The following is a 6,374-nucleotide window of genomic DNA, read 5'->3' on the forward strand; positions in this document are numbered from 1 at the left end:
CTTGTGTCCAACACACACACACACACACACACACACACACTTGCAGCACAACACGTGCAAATTTAAAGCTAAGAGAAGCAAAAAAAATAGAAGAGACATACCACTAGATACCTTAATCACCTCTTGGATATTTCCTTTTCATTATCTTCTCTCAAACCTTTTCCATCCTTGTTTAGAGGCCCAGGCCAGCTTCCCTCCATACGCCCTCTGAACTTTGCCCTTTGAACTTCTCCCTTTATTAATCTTGCTTCTTCTCGACTTGATGTTAGTGGGTATTTTTCCTGTGTATTCCATTTTGAATTGTAATCTAGTTTGTATAAGAAATGGTGCGCATGTAAATAAAGCTTGGTGAGGCTCCACACCCTTTCTGTCTCCTTGTCTTAGCTCATTTTATTGCTGTAAAAATATGAAAGTATTACAAGTACTGCAATTTCATGAGTGCTGTGGAAGCACAGGGCCGCTGTTAACAGCTCATGTTGCCACGAGAGGAATTTCCAGCCCAGCGAGGAAATTGTTACAGCCCTCGCCTGCCTTACATGTGATGTTAATTCACAAGTTAACTTGCCAACTGTTTTCCAAAACAGTGTGTGTCTGAGCGCTTGTGCATGAACAAATTTAACCTCACACTCCCTCCAGAAGATAAATCTCTTTCTCATGTCAGTCTGGAGGGAACAGCAAAACAACTCCATGTTCTTCTCAAGTTCCTGGAAGTCCTCTTGCACAATGTTTGTTTTGTGTAAAGCTGCATTAAACGAGAGCAGACGTACAGCACCCCTCTGATACCACTGGGCTGGGTACCTTTCCTCGGTTGTTGCGAAACATAAAGGGAAAGGGGGAACCGTGAGAGATGGGGGTCACTTGCATGTCGGAAATTTCCCCCAGGCCTCTGCGCCAAATGTTAACACAGACCCTGGCTGGGCTGCTCTGCTGATACTCTCCTTATTCCCCCTTGTTTCCTCCCCTGTTAAGAACAGCCAATAGACCACTTCCCCCCTCTACCAGAGGTCAAGCCTGTTATCATAAAAAGATTATTTCAGATTATCCTGTAATTTAAATGTATGTCTGTGCGTGGAGTTTGTTTTACGGGTTCACTCTATGGGTTCCTCGTCCACAAAGCTGAAAGATTCTCTAGGAACCTTTTAAAGAATGCTCCGCCATTTATGAGAACTTTAATGTATTTTTTATCTTCTTAGAGAAATTGTATTGATCTTGACAGTACTAATGAAAGCTTAGCCTTTCATTCAATTAATTCCAATCAATTACTGATTGCACATGAGAGGACTTAAATGACCATAAGTAATAACATCTGATTATCATGAGAGCAAAGGACGTCTAGCGAATGTCTAAAACATCCCGTCCCACTATCTCATCTGACGTTTACAGAGACAAGTGCACAGATATGGTGAATACACTACCACAAAAGAGATAAATTACAAAATGACTTCACCTTTTTTCACTTACATCTTTACTAACAATGTATAACAATGATCATAATGTAAATAAGATCATCAACACATCATTAAAAGTTAAACCAGAGAACTTCCTGACCAGTACTACAATGTAGACCAGTTATTATAAAGCAGATTTTTGTGTTTGTAATTTCAACAGTGTAACATGGGCAAGAAGTTGATCTGTTTTAGTCATTACTTCCAGGTTTTTAGCAGCTTTTGCTGGAAATGCTAAAGGTGTGAACACAGAAATACATCACTGTGGATTTTAGTAATTTTCTAATGGTGCAATAATCAGAAGGAACACAGCTTTTATTTAGAGCACTGATGTCATGTTGTGGTATTGTTTCTGGGAATTTGGGATTATTACAACCTGGAGTTCACATCCTTCAGTTACAGAAAACTTCCACATGGTGGGTTTTTTTTAAGGCTTATAGTCAGTATCTTTAATTAGTGTTTTTTCCAACACAATGATATTCCTGGCAGCGTAAAGAATCCTTTGAAATTTTGCATTTGGGTCCTCATGTAGAAAGATAAAATATCTCCGTACTGTACATGAAAAAGGTTAACATTTATTATTATTTTATAACTTTTACAGGGTTTTCTGGGGCTGCACTGGAAGAATATGTTCAATGTTTCTAATCAAGACTTGCTAGCTAATAATTACTGTTAACAAAGTGATTGTACGTCACCAAACTTTACACAACATTATAAACATTAACACCGAAGTGGCAAAAACACATTTGCTCTTTAAAGCTTTAGAGACTCTGCCACCACCCACATTTATAGTATCCTCTATATTGTGAACATACAATTACAGTCAAAGTACTGTATATTCTCAGCACTGCACTGACTTCAGTCCTTGTCAGAGTAAAAACCAGTCTGAATGATTTATGAAACCCGAGCTGTGTTGTCATATACAGTATGGTACACTCATAACCACACTGTTTGTCATCGTTGCCAAACCCAAGACATGCATCAGGTACTTTAGGTCTACCAATGTGGCCCTTTCATTTGTACTCAAATATACAAAAGAACCTCAAACAAACACAAAGTCCTTTCTGTCTGCTTGGTATCTTCAAGCTCCTCTTTCATGACGAGGGGACATTTTAGAAGGGATGAAAGAAAAAGAAATACACTGTGCTCCCCCAAACAGTCATTGCAAAGCTCAGGGTTGACTGCAAACTCTCAAATACTCAAACATGCTTTATGACTGAGAGAGCAGGCTCACCACAACTCTAAATACCAAACCCACATTTCAATAGCAGTTCACAGTCAGCTGGTCACCTGACTGACTACATGTCTGGCCTGGCTGCAGTCACACCAGTCTGCACGAGGTCACTGGGGTTATTGTTTGGCTGGAAACTCTTCTGAAGTTTTTTTCATATTTTCTCAATTATTTTTAGAGCAACTACAAACTAGAGTTAAGATTTAGTGATTTTGAGCCAAACTATGTGTCTCATCCTTACCCTAGCATGATGATCGGCATTATTTTTAGCTTTAACTTGACATAAAAACTAAATCTGGCTCTAAGATTTTCACTTTTGTATAGTTAAAACATTCCAAAGCTATATGCTCATGTCATTTCATGCACAGCAAAATAAGCACCCATCTGTTTTTTTCTTGTTTTTGCTCGTTGCCTCGCTGTCTGGTTTCATGTCATGTCAGCTCACTCACTGTGTCTATTTGTTTGCCCGCCGTCTTCATCTCCACCCACATTTTGGTGTTTTATTCGCCTCTGCTTTGTTCCATGTCAGTGGGCTCCTACTTTGTAAATGTCATCTTTGTTTTAATACAGGAAGCAATTAACCCATGTACTCAGAGCTAACTGTGTACCACCAGAAATCAGCTCATGGTTGATTCAACTGAGCAGAGTTCGTCATGTAAACAAGTGACTGAGTGTGGAGTGTGCAATAATGTACTGTTAATCTACATTTTCACGTGCAGCAACATGCTGTATGTGTGCTCTGGGTTCAGAGGTGGAGGAAGTATTGAAATCCTTTACTTTAATAGGTACCAATACCACACAATAAAAATACACTATTACAAGTAAAAGTATGTATGGTGATTATTACATTACACTGATGTTTAAGCAGCATGTTGCTGCTTTTGAATGCTGAAGTGGAGCTAATTTGTCATTATTTTATATGGTTTATGTTTCATTATGGATTCATCTGCAGATTGTTTTCTTGATCAATTCATTTATTGTCTGAGTATGAGAACTATCCATCACAATTACCCTAAGCTTAAAGGGAAATCTTCATCGTGTGTATCTTTATATCAGACAACGGTTTACTTTAATTTAAGACAAGTAAAAAGGACACTGTAAAAAAGGATATGAGGTTTTAGTTACCTCAGCTCATTTCCTTCAGTCAGTTCAACTAAAATGTGTGGTGTACTTGAAATATCAAGTTTTTCTGCGACTGACTAATCAGTTCAATCACAGTCGTTCAGGCAACATACATTTCTTAGTTGACTCAACTTATGTACGTGTGGCCCCTGCAAAAGTGCATATGCAACCCCACACAGCCACAAGGGCTATACACCTCCATGTGCCTCAATAAACTTCCTTTTTGGATCAGGATGAGGAGGATCAAGGTAAGAACACACTTTTAGCCTGCTTGTATTTATCAAAATGCTTGTTTAATGCTTGGTTAAGTATTGTTAGATAGATAAATTAGATAAATGTTACACTGGATTGTCAAATTAAACCTGGCAGCAGCAGTTTTTAGTAACATTTTTTGAATTTTAGAATTTGTGTAATTTTTAGTTGCTGTAGTTAGTAACATGAACAGTAGTAGTAACAGTAGCTCAACTATGGATTTATATTTGTGCACCATATATGAGTGTGTTAGGGAGGCCGTAAGTGGTTGTGCATTCATACATTTTATTTCGATTGATAACAAGTTAATTTGACTTTGTTTTCCTAAAATAACAAGATAATTAATTCGAGATCTTGAGATAACAAATCAGATATAATAGGCCTGAGAGTGTGGAGTGAATGTGTGTGTATGGCGAAGCAACAAAGCAGGTTAGCAGTAGGAGTTCGGTTGGAAAGAAATGTACAGTATGTTGCAATACACAGTTAAATAAAAGGCTACAGTGATTCAAAGTCTGGCAGCCAAGCAGCAAAGTTTAACACCAGAAAAGCAAAGTCTTATTATCCCAAGATCGCTGGACAATTATCCCGTTATCTCGAGAAAACAAATTAAATTAACTAACAATCACAAGAAAACGGAAGAAAATAAAATGTATGAATGTATGATTTTAAGAACGGAATTTTTTTTTTGCAAGTAGCTAAATAAGTCATGAGCCATGTTATAGCTAGACAGTGCACATCATTGTTTTTCAGCCTGGTATGGTTGAATGAGTTTACAGTACAAAATGTATGTCCAATTCTTAATCATTAGGCTTATTCAGTTGTCCAGTATCAGTGCTAAAGACAAATGAGATACACTAGAAAGATGATGTCTCACTCTTTTTTTTTTTTTTTTTTTTAAATAATCAGGATTTGCTAGATTTGAGTTTTTGGCCTGTGAGAGACAAAGCTGACCTCTTTGCTCTCAATGTACTTTATGTTGTAAGGAAACCACTGATAAGACTAATAATTGTTTTTGTCCTTACAGATCAGTGCAGAGTTTTTGCGACTGGTTTCGACTGAACTCCACCAGTCTTTCTTTGATGGACTGGACAAATATGTCCTGAGACTGCTGGAAATGAACAGAGTGCTAAGTAGCAGCATTGTGTTATGACATATGAGGCTTTATAATGCTACAATGTCACGTAAACAGTTAAAAATCTTAAAGTGTCATTTTGACAGAGCTGCCATGTCCCATTTAGCATGTACCAGATTGTAAATCTGTTCTAAACCACAGTTTAATTTGTCGCTAAGTGACACAGCAGCAACCCCAATGTTGTCAGAATTGACATGGGCATGCTTGATTACAATTTTTCTTCTTTTGTTGTTGTTGTGTGTTGAGACTTCAAATCAGAAGAGAAGAGCAGTTGCTTTGCTTGGACTTCCATAATACCTGAAGGAGGATCCTTCAAGTTTCGTCTGTGTCTGTGAGGTGTGTGAATTAATTTCATTGGCATAGGAAACTCTAATTATGGTGAAAAACAACAACAAACATTGATATTACCACGTTAAAGGTATGTCAGATTTACTATGTTTACACAACAAGACATTCTTGTTAATTTAATTTAAGTTAATTGTACAACATGCTTAGTTTGAACAACTTTATTTTATGTTTGTACAACTCAAGATATCGTTCCAGGTTTGTTGGTTTTACTGGTCATTTTATGTTGTCTAAACTGGGATTTAGGTTTGTACAACTTGAAATATCTTGTTTTTATCACTAAAAAAAACTTGATTAAACTTAAAATCTAAAGTTGATGGGACTAATTTGACAGCTTCACCTTTGTCACCCCAACTATTTTAGTTTAAGAAACTCAGATACATGTTAAAACAACTTAAGTTACTTAGTTTGCAAAACTCAACAATTTTGTCCAACTTAAAATGTTAAGGCAGCCAGGTTACAAATTATTTTAAGTTAAACTAGCCAATTTCTTTATTACATCACATTGACCGTGTTGATTCATTGCGGCAGCGGCCGTGGGTTTGAATTCAACCTTTAACCACTTTCTCTCTTCCCCCTTTCCTGTCTACCTTCACCTGTCGCATCTAATAAAGGGGAAAAGCCATAATAAAGAAAAGCGTGTATCAAATTGTCACATTTCAGGAAACTGAAACCCTGAACCATGACCTTTTTATATACATATATAAATATTGGGCTTTTATTGCTTTTAATTGACAGTGACAGCTGAAGAATGAAATCTCTGCATAGAAAATTACAAATAATTAGGCTAACCAGTTATGAAAATAGTTGAAAATGTATATACTGTAGTGGTACATTTATTTTTAAC

This window comes from Dicentrarchus labrax, unplaced genomic scaffold, assembly GCF_905237075.1.
Source record: "Dicentrarchus labrax unplaced genomic scaffold, dlabrax2021, whole genome shotgun sequence".
Lineage (NCBI taxonomy): Eukaryota > Metazoa > Chordata > Actinopteri > Moronidae > Dicentrarchus > Dicentrarchus labrax.